Here is a 15585-nt window from a genome sequence, read left to right on the forward strand (position 1 = left end):
AAGTCATTTTCAAAATCTTTGGCAGTTCTAGCTCTTTTGTTTCTTTTAGGTTATGGGTCGGTTTCCTCTCTAGGTTAAGTTGGACCACTTAATCCCGAGCCCCCACTATTCCTTGATTTAAAAGGAAATCTATCTTAAAAAAAGTCGACATCATAACTCAATGATCACTTGGTTCACTAGATCATAGAACCTATAGGCTTTATTATTTAAGGCATAACCTATAAAGACGCACTCATAAGCTCTACTAGCCAACTTTCTCCTTTTTGGGTTTGGAATCCTTACAAAGGCTAGACAACCCCATATTCCAAAGTAGGACAAGTTTGGTTTCTTATTCTTGAGAATTTTGTAAGATGAAGTTTTATTTTTAGACTTTGGGATTCTATTTAGGAAATAACACATGGTAAGGATGATTTTATCCCACCAATAAGACGCGACTCCTAAACTAAGTAAAATAGAAACTACTAGCTCATCAAAGTTCTATTTTTCCTTTTAGCTTTTCTGTTCATTTCAGGAGAATAAGGTGCGGTTTTTTCGTGTATTATTCCATGTGAGTTAAAGAACTCATTAAAACTGTTTGAGTCGTATTCGGTTCATCTATCACTACGAAGTCTTTTAACCTTTCTATTAAACTGATTCTCTATTTCAGAAACAAAAAGTTTGAAGGCATCAAAAGCATCACTTTTGTTCTTCAACAAGTATACAAAAGTAAAATTAGAGCAGTCGTCATTAAAAGTAATAAAATATCTTTTACTGTTCCTAGTCAAGTTGCCATCAAATTCACATAAATCAGAATGAATTAAATCTAGAGGCTCATGCGAAGTTTTAGTAATTTTAGCCTGACTACAATACTCACATTTATCAAAATCATTCGTGGATAACTTAGGTATCATTTCCAACCTAATCATGTTACTAATTAAATTCTTATTCACATGACAGAGTCTAGCATGCCAAACATTTATAGAATACAACATATACGCAGAAGATTTCATTTTATTGAGGTTTAAATTTAATTTGAACATTCCCTTGTTGCATACCCTTTCCCTACAAATACATTATTTTTGGTAAGGGTATATAGGTCTGCCCCTATAGTTTAAGTAAACCTAGCTTTGTTGAGGAGATAGCCCAAGACCAAATTCTTTCTTATTTCTGGAGCGTACAGAACGTCCTTCAATGTGAGGGTCTTCCTAGAGGTAAACTTCAGCTCTACCTTGCCGGTTCCAGGAACTTTCGTGGAGTGGTGATCCCCCACCATAATATTCTTATCCTTAGTTTTAGTATAAGTTTTAAATAGACTAAGGTCGTGACAGAAATGGCGCGTAGCACCAGTGTCTATCCACCACCCTTCACAACCACATCACATTTACTTCTGAGATCATGGCGACCAACAGTTCTTCTGTCAAGTTCGCCTGACCAGCAGGACGACGCCTGTTCCTATAGTTCCTAGCCATGTGCCCAGGTTTATTATAGTTAATGCAGAGGAACTGTACCGTTTCTCTGATGGGGACTTCTATTTTTTCTGTTGGTTCTAGTTGCTAGAGCCATGGTTTTGACCTTTCTTCTTTGTCTCCTTAGATTTTTTGTCAGGTTTTACCACGGCAGAGGTGGGTTTCCCAAGTACTGCGTTCACCTCCTCCCTTTGGTCTTGCTTCCAAGCTTCCTCCCCGATCCTTAGCTGGGTGATAAGATTCTCCAAGGAGAACTCCTTTGTCTTATGCCTCAAAGTGTTCTTAAAGTCCTTCCACAAAGGGGGTAGTTTATCAATAATAACAACAACTTGGAATTGTTCCTCTAGAAGCATACCTTCAGTAATTATCTCGTGGCTATCTTTTGTACTTCATGGGACTAGGCCTCCACAAATTTGTCATCTATCATCTGGAACTTGAGATAATGGCTAACAACATATTTCTTCGACTCGACTTCCTCGGTGTCGTACTTCTTTTGCAGGGCATCCCAGACCTCCTTTGTTGTCTTCATTGTACTGTAGTAGTCATACAGATCATCTGTCAAACCATTCAAAATAAAGTTCTTACAGAGAAAGTATTTTTCCTCCAAGTCAGTAGCTTCTTTTATCTGTTGTTTATTTTGTTCTTCTAAAAGGATAATCGGCTTATCTTTGGTACAAGTTTCAACAACTTTCTTGACGGTGAGAAAGAACAACATCTTTTGCTTCCACCATTTGAAGTTCGCTCGTTGAACCGGAATGGATGGTTGAGGTCAGAAATCATAATGTCATTGTTGCTAGTGAGGGCCATTAGTGATGTGGCGGTAAATGTCTTAAAATTGTTGGAAACGGCAAGACCCTCAGACGATGAACAACAAACGGTCAAGGCACGATGGTCAAGAAAAGAACAAAACCTACAAAATAGAAACTCGTTATAGGCTGAGTCACAGAGCTCACTTTCTTTAAGACATTTCGCGGCTCTGCCCAAGTGTGCAAGCAAGTTAGGAATACTGCCACGTCGTCCTTAGGATAAAACAGTCTAAAAGGAAAACCCAATCGAAAATGCACCGTTACCGACCGGAACACACACCCTTTCTAACTCACTGCTCAGAAAACAGAGAATGGAAGAGTTGGAGAGGAGAGGAGAACTTTCGAATTTAAGTTGTGTTATATAAATGCTAAAGGCCACGACTTTTATAGGCCTTCAGCGTGGAACGGTTGAGTGAGAAAGAGGCGGAGAGCCTCAAAACGTGCGAGAGGCCGTTCGAAAGACTCGACCGGAAGACGCGCGCGGATAACTTCTTCCCTTTCTCTTTTTCCCGATTTTAAAACATAATAATAAAAAAATAAAAAAAATAATAATATTTTTATTAAAAATAATAATTACACACACGCGCCTCGCTCGACCGGACGCACGGCGATGGCAGTGCGTGTGAGACGTCCACCAAACCCACATTGGTCTATCTCCTTACTCCCTTCAAAACATTGGGTACCCCTTAGGGCCCAAACCCAAAGCTCAAAGTTGGAGTACATAAGGGAGGCTTCCAAATGAAAATTTTCCAATGTGAGATTCTCCAACCAAAGGTTGATTGCCTTTTAATTTTTTTTAAATTAAAATTTCACCCAACGGTTGGCATAGAGAAAATATTGAATAGCATTGTAAGGATGGAAATCACGAATGGAGTCTACAAATGATATATTGTAGTTTGTTTGTGTAGCAAGATTATATTTTCTTGTTAGAAATTGTGACCGACTCGAGCCCTTTGGTGATACCTTCTTGAAGAAGGGATATTGTCAAATAGAATCAAACATAAATAGTTGGAAATTCTTTGACATCATAGTTGTGTCCAAGGTTCGAAATATCGATATCAATCGAAATATCTAGATTTTGATTTTATGAATTTATTGACGTCAATGAAAATTTCAAGAAACTTTATGGAAATGGATGAAAATTGATGAAAACTATTATAATTAGTAAATAAAACTTTGATTGTGGCTTAATTAGACTATAATTTATCATTTTTAATCATCATTTCTATAAACTAAGACAACATTTCGTTGTATATTGTAAATTTTTATGTAAATGTTGATGCAAGAGTAGAAATTTAAAAAGAAATAAAAAAATAATTACAAAACAATACTAAGTTTAGGAATATTTTGAAGCGAAATGATGCGAAAATGAGTTTTGAATGGTAAACAAAATTCACATCAATTTAATTTTGAGGCAAAATGATGTGAAAATATAATGAAAAAATTGAATGAGATTAAAAATAAATATAAGTACTTTTTTGTGATTTTCTTTCTTCGAATTCAATTTTTTTTGGAAATGAAAGTTTTGAATTGAAAATATAAAGGCCGAAAATTATGAAAAATTAGAAATTAAAAAAGTACATATTAAAAATGTTTTTCTTTATTGAAAATGACATTAACCTATAAAACTATACCTTTGCGTGTAATCAAAACCATAAAACAAACTGATAAAATTTAAACTAAGCTAACATACCTAATTTGTAAGACAAATTGAAATTTCTCAAAATTTCATGGAAATGGGAAAGAACTTTTACCATAGTTGTGTCATTCTGGTCATGAAGAATGGGCCCGGTCCTCATAAATGATCGTAGGGGAGGTGGAGTCCATCTGTCAAAAACAGTCAAAAGAGCATTGGAAGGAACTGCTAACCGAAGAAGATCATTTGCCTCATTGAATCAAGTAAAAAATAGTTATGGATCACTAACATGCTCTAAATTAATTCATTTTTAAAACATCAAGATTTTAATTAATACAAATATTACTTTTAACATTTTGATTGATTCCACGTACCAAAGTTTAGAAATCTGACTGGATCCTTTCAAATAAAAAATTAGGTTAAACTTGGATTAAAACTAAGCTAAAGCGTCATAATTAAACTCTAAATTTAGAAATATATTCATGCCACTTTAAATTCAAATTTTAGACCATCAAATTAAACTTTAAATTTAGAACAATATTGCGATATTTAATTCTTTTCAAATTCATTAAAAAGAAAAACAAGGTCAAATACTCTCCAAATTCATTTCTTTAAACAAGAATCAAACGTGGTACAAAATTCACTTTTATCCACACGAAAAATCAACCATTAGAGGTGCTTCTACTTATTCCTTTGGAATTTTTTATGCAAGCGAAATTAGATAGAGTTGTAAAGGGAATGAGTTACAATGATAATCAAATTACATTTTATGGTATTTACTATTGTGTAATGGCAATGAATTGAATCGTAATAAAAAAAAAACTCAGTGGCAGTGTTTACTTTTCTAGGTAAGGGGAATGAAATTTGATTAACAAAATACCATTTCTATTTTTAATTAATTTTATAATGCTCTATCATAATTGTTATGGGTGATCTTAGACCAAGGGGCATAATCGACATTTAGCAAACAGATAATAAAGTCAAGAAGATAGCATAATTCGGGTTGAAAGTGGCAATTTAAGACCGAAATTAATCCAAAGAAAGGGGGATAGCTTGGGCCAAGCTCGGCCTCAACCTTGAGGCCGAAACTCATAAAACCTCTAATGGGGCATGCCTCATGCATGTCCTAACCCAAGGGATCATTCTATCCCTAAAAAGTAGCTAGGGATCATTATATCCCTAAAAAGTAGCTAAAGAATGTGCTCAACCTCGTCCTTGGGTGAGATTGACTCTAGCGAAATATGAAATATCAAATGAGGCATGTCCCTCACACGCTCTAGTCTAGAAAGTCAAAGAATAATTCTAATACAACTTTGAAACTTTAGGGGGAAAGCCCTAGGTCAATTATACCTACAAATATATCATGATAGCTCAAGAGAGAGAAAGTTCACTCAAATACAAAAATTGCCTACGAGATACATAGATTTCTTCACTTAGGCATTGGAGCTTATGTGGCAATCACCATACCCGTGTGCAGATCTTTCATGTCTTTCAAGTAGCAGTCTTCTCTAAATTACAAATTCACGGTTGTTGCTATGTGAGGATTAGATATATATCTACCTCGTCCAAAATTTGGCATCAATAATATTAATTATTTTAAATTTCGATATTCTAATTCTAATTTTAATTTGATTGTAGGTTTATTTTATTTTTTTTTCTAAATAATGTTTTTTTAAACTAATAGAAAATTTCTAGTAGATATTTTTCAAATGATCATGCATGCATGTATTTATGTATGTATGTATGTATATATGTATGTATATAAAACAAAATCTAGTTTTAAAAAAATAACAATAATCTCGAGCTGCAATCTTAAACCATAGCGAAAAACACCAAACATATCTTATTTTGGTCACAGAGCAAAAGTTGGAGCGAGAATGAGATCAAACACGAGCGAGAGTGAGATCAAGCATGACTGAAAGTGGGACAGAAAGCAAGAGAGAAATTGATCGATGAAATCTTGGATCCATTTGTCACAAAGCAAAAGTTGGAGTGAGAGTGAGATCAAACACAAGCGAGAGCGAGATCAAGCATGACTGAGAGTGGGATGGAAAGCAAACAATAAAATCTTGGATCAATTGGAACTTGAATTTAAGATGGAAGTCCAAACTTCACAGATTTTGATGGATTTTATTGATGGTGTTCAAAAGAGATGGAGGAATGAGGAGTTCAATTTAAGAATTAAAAAGGAAGAAAGTAAGATATAGTATTAAAAAAATCAACAAAATAAAGTGTGGTTGAGGATATGTGAGCTCATACTTATGTACTTTTGATTAAGAGGTAGAGCATGCACTACAGATGGCAAAGTAAATATCAAACTATTAATGGCAAGTGGGGTGAAGGAGAAGAAGCTCAAATCGAGGTGTAGAAGACTAAGGGAAGGGTAAAGTATGTAAAAAAATTCAAAGAGTTCCATGTAATTCATCAACCGTAATCAGATTATCATCTCATGTGGGACTAATCATATTGCGGGATTAGGGATAATAAAAAAAACGTAAGCTCGACCAGTCTACAGATATAAATTCAAGGTACTTTTTTCAATGGCCTTGATTCCCATACATCATTGTTGATCACAATTACCTCATCAAAATTCACTTTAAATGTTCGTAGGGGAGGTTGAGTCCATTGATAACTTGTAGAAATACAAGTTATTTTACCTCTTTTATCTAGAAAACTTAGGAAAAAACTTGGAAAATGCGACAACTTGGAAAAAAATTCACGAAAATAATAATATCATGCAATCATATGCATACAAAGTCTCACAATCCATGAAAAATGTAAAAATTGTGCTCTTTAGATGCAGAAAATATATTTATGTGATCACCGCAAAGGCAGCCCTAATGACAACAATGGAATCACATAGTTGAAAACATAACCTCATGCGATAGATAACATGATGCATGGGCGGTAGAGGTCAAATCAAAGATCAAGTTGGTAGCTGACAAGAAAGCTTCACGGTAGAGCCAATAAAATTTTGACACGGAGTAGACAACACGTTAAGGTATAGAATTTAATGCATCTGGTCAGCACAATCATTAGTAAGAGAGGAAAAGGGTGCTCTTTGATGCCCGTAAATAGGGGTTTAAATAGGCATGCAAGAAGAGAGGAAACGATCAATCACTTGGCTTGAGGATTGATGTCATCTCGATGCACGCGCATTAATTGAACGTGATTTGACGAAGTTTTAGGCATAACTCATGATGGTGTCGTTTCATTGATTGTAATAGTCAGATTTTGTCATTCAAGGATCCCTCCCTGCGATGAGTTTAACTAGAATGCATTGAGTTTCGGTAACTAAGTTGCACCAATATTATTGTTTCTTATTTTCGGAGGTCTCGGTTTTTTATGTATTATATAGCAATATGTGAAAATGATATAAATGTTTTATAAGTGAGTGATTAATACCTGAGCTAGTATACGACTCAAAGATCGAAAAGACCTTTCACAGAAGAAGAAGAGCAAATAAGAAAAGAAGACAAAGAAACAAGGCTCAGAGGATGGCATATCAACGAAACAATCTAGAAGAGCCAAATGCAGTAATCAATGATAATGTAGATGCTCTCGCTGACTCCGTTCTTCTAGCTATGATAGCAATAAACCCATCAGGGACTACACTTTGCCAATCTTATGTGATTTCTCACTTAAAATTATGTGTCCAACACTAGATGGTTCCAGGTTTGAGATGAAACCTGTCATGCTTTGGATGATTCAGACAACTGGACCATTTGGAGGAGAAGAGGCGAAGACTCTTATGCTCACTTAAGAATTTTCATCGAAATCTGCAATACATTCATATTCCTTGACATTACTCCTGAAGAAGTTAGGCTCATCTTATTTCCATTTTCGCTATGTGATGATGCCAGGAAGTAGGCTTATTCACTTGAATCTAGTGAAATCACATCATGGGAATAAGTCGTAGAAAAATTATGAAGAAATATTTTTCAACTACAGAAAACGCAAAAAGAAAGATGGCCAATAAAAAATTTTCAACAGGAAGAGAATGAAACATTAAGTGATGCATGAGTGAGGTTCAAAAGGCTAGTAAGAGATTGTCTACATAGTGGACTCCCTGACTGTTTACAAATGGAAATTTTTTTTAATATGGCTTGAATTCATCATCTTAAACAGCTATAAATGCTACTGCAGAAGGCGGTTTGGGGATGGGATTTGGGTTATATTTATTTTGAGGATTTATTCTTATTTTCTTGGGATTTTCTGCAGAGAACATTCTCTTGAAACTTTGCTTCATCTCAATGGACTTTCATGATAGAATTGACGCTTCCAATTAATTGTTCTTTGATGTTTATTTTAGCTTTATTATTATGCCAATAATAAACACCTAGTGGCATGTTAGGGAATGTATATTCAATTGGTAGGCTTTCCTCCAATTTGATATTCACAAACTAATTAAGACCAAGAGTAAATTGCATGTTAGACTTAGGCTAACCAAGTTTCTCATGCATCGTGACAAATTATCCATTTTCCTTAATGCGAACTTGAATAATTTCCATGGACACTATCGTACTCAAGAGAGTTGAAGGGTTTAGTTTAATTAAGAGGATTTCTTGATTAATAATTTGGGACACTTATAGATTAATATATAAGTGATCATGTATTTGCATGTTGAATGCATTCATTGTTAGTTTCCTATGATAAAGAAAAGCAACTTAATCAATTTTCCTATCCTTGAGTCGTTTTTCTTTGATCAAATTTCCCAAAAATAATCTATTCTCACTCATTTAATTTCTCGCATGCTACTTTCGTGCAATTTATTTTCTTAGCATTTGTTTGATCACAAACCAAATTCCCCCTCTTGGTTACCAACAAATTCAACTATTAGCTTAAAGAAATCATGTGATTCCCTATAGAGATGACCCGTTCCTACTAATCTACAAGCTTGTAAGTGTACATAAAATATCATTTAAATTCAGTCTCGACAAGCTCGATTCATCGTCCAATTTTGGACTAAAGGGCGTAGTCAACATCAAACAAAGACAGAGACGGTAAAGCAAAAAAGACAACAAAATTCGGGGCGAAAGTGAGACTCTAGGACCAAAATGGGCTTACAGAAGGATGGCCTAGAACTTGGCCCAAGCTAAACCGAGGTCGAGACCGAGCCTAACAAAGTACTTCATGGGGCATGCCTTATGCATGCACCGAACCAAAGGATTGTCTTAGGCTCAAAATGGGACTAAGGAAAGATGCTTAACCTCGACCTTGGCCAAGTTTGACCCTAACAAAATATCAAATGGGCACATCTCTAGCATTCCCCAACCTGATAAGTTAAGGGATAACTATAATGTAACTTTGAAACCCTATCAAAAATAACTTTACACCTACAATTTTTCATCATGATAGATCTCATGGAGAAGTAAGTTCATTCTCTACTTGCTACACATACACATTTGTAACACTTTTAAAAGTTTTAAGGTAAATATTACTAGTCCTTAAAGAAAAAAGGGGAAAAAAAGGTAATTATTACCACGCCTATTTAAGCTTGAGGTAAATACTTAAATTTTATCTAAGTTTGACGACCAATTTGCTTGAGTTAAAGTTTAAGGTAAAAAGTGATATTCTTTGCCTCAGGAGGCTTTAAAAAACAAAAGTGAATTGGATCAATATGGGGACTGCAACTTGCGAGGATATTATCCATTTTAATCGCATCATCGACAGTCACCAATTCTATCATAACCAGTGGCAATTTAGTTCCAGCTTTTAAATTTTTATTTATATTATCTTTAACTTTTAAAAAGTATCTATTAGATTCGTGAAATTTCAATCTTTTTTATTCGTGAAATTTCAATCTTATATATAATATACCTAGGTTTCAATTTTATATCTAAAAAGTTCATATTCAAAATATTTTTAAATTTAAAGTTTTTTGTTAGACTTAAAATTTAAAATTTTGTCAAATAAGCTCTTTTTTCAAATTCATGTTTTTATAAGATTTATAGAAGGAAAAAAAGATTTAAGGTTGCATTAGATACAAGATTAAATTATATTTAATGAGTAGTTAAATCTTAAGAATTTTGATCGTATACAACCTATTGCTTAAGAAATTAAAAATTTACAAATATATTCCACATTATATTTTTAGAGTTCATAGCATATATTAAACACAAATTTAAAAATTGTTCATATATTAAAGGAATAGAGACCTTTAAACCATACTTTAATTTAAAGTTCAAAGACCTATATTTTATCCTTCATAAAAATGAAATTTTAATTTTTAAATGCATTGATATAAATAATAAGAAATATTTATTACCGAATTATGAAAAAACGTTAAACAATTGTCCCCTAAATATATAAGCAAAAAAATTTGAAATGTTTACTAAATGTTTTTTTTTTTTTTTTTTTAAGATAATGATAATTAACTCTCTTTTTTTTAGATATAATAATTACCTTTATTATTATTATTATTATTATTATTATCATCATCATCATTTTGTGATTACGTACTTGAAAACTTACTCACTAAAGCTAATATATTTTCTGCCATTTTCAGGCATATTAAAACAAAACAACATATGAATATAGAAAGAAAAAAAGGGATACATACTATCGATGACCGAATTATAGAAAATCATTATAGAAATATCCCTAAATATATAAGGAACATGAAAATTTAAATATTTAGTAAAGATTTTTAAAATAATAATTTATAATTTTTTCAATATATTTTACTTTATCGAACCATTAAATGGTAATTCATATAATTATTATTTTTAATTTACTGCACACTTAGATGTGTTATCATCGTGAGTATAATAGTAGAATAGAAAACGAAAATAATTGAAACGAAATATGTGCACAAGAATTCAAACTCGGATCGATTGAAGGGTGCTAAAACATCTTACCACTATGATAGATTACTTCACAAGGTCCAAATACCCAAGATCAATGCTGGAAAGAAGAAAAAAAGGTTCAGAAATATTCTGTCAAATCTTCGATACTTGACACTCGATGTTCGATGTCTTCCTACTTGATCCTCGATGGAACTCGATGACAACCAAACTAATACACGATCGTACTCAATGGTTCTTGAACAATATTCGGTACGACTCGAAGGTGAAAACAATGCACAATTGACTTGATATTCAGATTACTCGATGTGATTTGAATGATGAATGAATAGCGCACGGTTTGCAGTAAAGAAAACACTTGTATGAACAAGAAAGATATGGCAAGAAGATGAAGACATAATGTTTACGTGGTTTGGTGATGACATGCAGAAACGTACGTCATCTTAGGCCTTTTATTTAGAATTATGATGGCTGTTAAGCAGAATATACGACAGTTATGTTAGGAATTCATGAGAAAATGAGTTTGCGTCGTTCAGCATTAAGAATCTCGACTAACCCACTATTATACGTTATTATGCGTTCAATTGTCCATCTTTGTAGCTAACGCAGGAATCAGATGCGGACATAGAAGCTGGGCTATCGCATAGACGACCGCATATGGAGAACTTCTCCATCGCAAACGCGAACGCATACAATCAACGCATGGTTGTTACGATAATCAACCGCATGCGTCCATCGCATAGGAGTTGCGATCGTCAAGCGATTACGGTCATCGTGTAGAAGTTGCGGTAACCAAGCGATTGCGATCATTTCAAGATTGCGGCTACACGATGATAACCATAATGGCGGGATTACCGCAAGGTTGGTGGAATGGAAGCATCAACGCATATTTCGGGAAAATCAAAAGATGATGTTGACATTTCCACTACCACGCCATAGCAGCAGAAATTCAGAAAAAGGACCAATGCATCGCTAAATGTCAAAATCAGAGCAGGTCCATTAATGCGTGACAGCGATCAAGATCTATAAATAAAAGCCGCTGAGCAGAATTTTCAATTCATCCAAGGTTATCCTCTTCGGGTGGATCCTTGTGATCCAGACGAACGCTTAGAAGAAAGCTTGAGAGTTCTTCATCTCCTTCATCATTTCGAGTGACGACTGAGCCTTCATCGGAGTTGATCTCAAGAGAGTCAGCTCCCATCCCTTTCCATGGCACCCGACGGCAGCCTTGACACACATCCGCTGGAAGAGAGATATTACTTCCAGCCGGTCCATTTCATTTTCTCTTCTTTTCTTATATATATTGTATTACATTTTGATTAAGAAATTAATACATTGTGTGTTTCAATGCATTTCTATGTTTTCTTCAATTCCATCTCCATCTTCATTACTTATATCCTTAATCTTCATTGCATCACTTAGTGAGACTGTTAAGTATCATACTTAGTCATGCGGATTAGAGATAGAAGCATGTAGCAAACTACCAGAAGGTGTGCGTTGTGCGAGTGTGTGAGAAAACCTTATTTGCTTAGTGTGAAGCTGTAGCAATGCCGTCTATAGGCGGACGTAACGCTTGTCTATGAGTAAAGTCAACAACAATTAACTGCCCGGGTGGGTAAGTGGTTGGTCGCATTAAGAATGTAAGCCAATGTTCACTAGAGATAGGAAATAATCTTGGCTCATCCGAGGTTATGCGATTACCTTGTCTTTATGAGCGCATTATAATCATTTAGGCATACTTGGAAAGAATAATCTAAAATCCAAATCTAAGACTCAGAGAAAGCATGAATGGGGAACTTAGGAATAAGTCTCCGTTTGCTATTACACAGCGTATGCACCCTACGGAGAGGATATTGCATGCGTCTAGAAGTGGGATACAGGTGGCGGTATTCAGTCATCTTGTTTATGTGTGGAGAGCACATGAGGCAGATAATAGAGACTTAGGAATAAGACCTCTCGACACTCTTGCATCACATCGCATACCCCTAGAATTAGGCTCGAGTGTGTGTTAGCATGATCGCATAGCTTGCGTTGGCTGAGGTTGACCTTGCGGTCACTCTTAAGAGTTGCGATGAAGACATCTTCACATTTTATCTATTTTCTCATGCATTTACTACGCATCAACAGTTGCCCTGTCTCTACCTCTCATTCATACTTCCAATACTTTGTCTGTTAGTTAGGAGTAGGAGTAGTTAGGAGTAGAAGTTGTGGTAACCATAATGACTGGATTACCATAAGGTTGGTGGAATGGAAGCATCAATGCATATCTCGGAAAATCAAAAGATGATGTTGACATTTCACCTACCACGCCGTTAGCAGCAGAAATTCAGAAAAGGATCAACGCGCCGCAAATGTCAAAATCAGAGCAGGTCCATTAATGCTGTCGGCGATCAAGCTCCATAAATAGAAGCCGCTGAGTAGAATTTCAATCCATCCAAGGTTTTCATCCAAGGTTTTCTACCTTCAGGTGGATCCTTGTGATCTAGAAGAACGCATTAGAAGAAAGCTTGAGAGTTCTTCATCTCCTTCATTCATTTCGAGTGACGACTAGAGCCTTCGTCGGAGTTTGATCTCGAGAGAGTCAGCTCTACCGCCCTTTCATGGCACCACGAGCAGCCTTGACACACATCTGTTGGAAGCAAGACATTGCTTCCCACCGGTCCTTTCATTTTCTCTTCTTTTCTTATATTATATTGTATCACATTTTGGATTAAGAAATTAATACATTGTGTGTTCAATGCATTTCTATGTTTCCTTCGATTCCATCTCCATCTTCATTACTTAGTATCTTTAATCTTCATTGCATCACTTAGTGAGACTATTAAAGTATCGCATACTTAGTCATGCGGATTAGAGATATGAAGCATGTAGCAAACTATCGGAAAGTGTGAGTTGTGTGAGTGTGTGAGAAAACCTTATTTGCTTAGTGTGAAGCTGTACAACACCTGTCTATAGGCGGATGCAACGCTTGTCTATGAGTAAAGTCAGCAACAACTATTTGCCCGGGAGGGTAAGTGGTTGGTCGCATTAAGCAATGTAAGCCAGTGTTCACTAGAGATAGGAATAATCTTGCATCAGGTAGGTTTATGCGATTACCTTGTCTTATGAGCGCATCATTCATCATTTAGGCATACTTGGAAGAGTAGTCTAAAATCTAAATCTAAGACTCGAGAGAGCGGATTGGAATGCATAAGCAAGAATGGGGAACTTAGGAGTAAGTTCTGTTTGCTATTACACAGCGTATGCACCCTACGGAGAGGATATTGCATGCATCCAAGAAGTGGGATACGGTGGCGGTATGCAGTCATCTTGTTTATGTGTGAGAGCACATGAGCAGGAATAGAGACTTAGGAATAAGGCCTCTCGACACTTCACATACACATCACATACACCCTAGAATTAGGCTCGAGTGTGTGTAGCATGATCGCATAGCTTGCGTTGGCTGAGGTTGCCCTTGCGGTCACTCTTAAGGGTTGCGATGAAGACATCTTCACATTTTATCTATTTTTCCATGCATTTACTACGCATCAACAATTGTCGTGTCTCTACCTCTCATTCATACTTCCAATGTCTGTTAGTTAAGAATAAGAGTCTCCATCATTTTTTTATTCAACCGCCGCAAACACATTACCACATAGTATTTAGTTGCAAGTCCCTGAGTTCGACCTCGGATCACCCGAGAAACTTGCGTTCGCGTTATACTTGGTGTGAGCGCAAGAAAACTTGTGACGGGAATGCATGGTCATCGCATACATTCGTTAACGCATGGTTTTATTCCAACGCATGACCATTGACGTATGAGTATCAATACATACCTTAAGACATTCATCGCAATATCGCATTCTCTAATTTTCATCATCATTTGGCAAGATTGCCTACGTCCATGAGAAGATTTGAATTCCTTTACTGATAAAGATTGCGTACAATTTTGTTGTTTACATAAAACTAAAGAAAATGATGATAGCTCTTTCTGTTGAATTTAAAATCAGAGGTATTTATAGAGTATACCAACTGACCATTTAAAAAGTTAGTTATAAACAAACAAAAAACTAAGGTATTTGAGTTAAAACTTCCTTATAGATAGTCATTTTGAAAATTAAAATGAAGTTATTTTATACTAGTATAAAAATATATTGAAATTGAAGGGTGGATAAATTTGGCTTGCATGCATGCATACAAACAAAAGAAACAAAAACATTCTACATCTTAAATATGTCTCGAAACCTCTTGAACAGCATTTGTGTATCCAAAGCAACACGTCATAAGAGACATGCCATCATTTTAGAGAAAGCAATGCGACAAAAATAAATCGAGGGTAAGGCCTCTGTTTAACTCTTACGTGGATCCGCTTCTACCACAACTACTTGTTAATATTGGCCAAACAAGTCACAGATTGAAAAGGTGGGATGATTCACAAAAAGGGCAAGTGAGGTCATTTATAAGGGAGAAATGTTGAGGAAATGGGGGGATAATTTCACTTTCTTTGAAGCAAAATTTGAGCCACAAAAACAAGGGGTGGGAGATGGGCAGACAGTTCTATTTGTCTATGTTTGTACCTGAAAAATTTTACTTGTGATTGTGATTGTGATTGTGATTTTGATTGTGATTGTGATGTGACAATAATTACAAGTATTAAGACTTTGTCTCTTACCCATTTTATTTTTTAAAAATTAAGTATATTTTTCAGATACAAGTTTGAATTTTCTAGCCAAATTTTAAATTCCAATTTCAAAAAATATTTTTTAATTTTTAAAATTTTAACTTGATTTTTTAAATTATTGATAAACAAATAGATATTAAAGAAATAAATTCGAAAGTGAGAATAATATTTATAAGATTAATTTTTAAAAATTAAATTGTTAATCGAAGAGTATATTAAATAATTTGACAGA

The sequence above is a fragment of the Benincasa hispida genome, chromosome 11 (assembly GCF_009727055.1).
Source record: "Benincasa hispida cultivar B227 chromosome 11, ASM972705v1, whole genome shotgun sequence".
Lineage (NCBI taxonomy): Eukaryota > Viridiplantae > Streptophyta > Magnoliopsida > Cucurbitales > Cucurbitaceae > Benincasa > Benincasa hispida.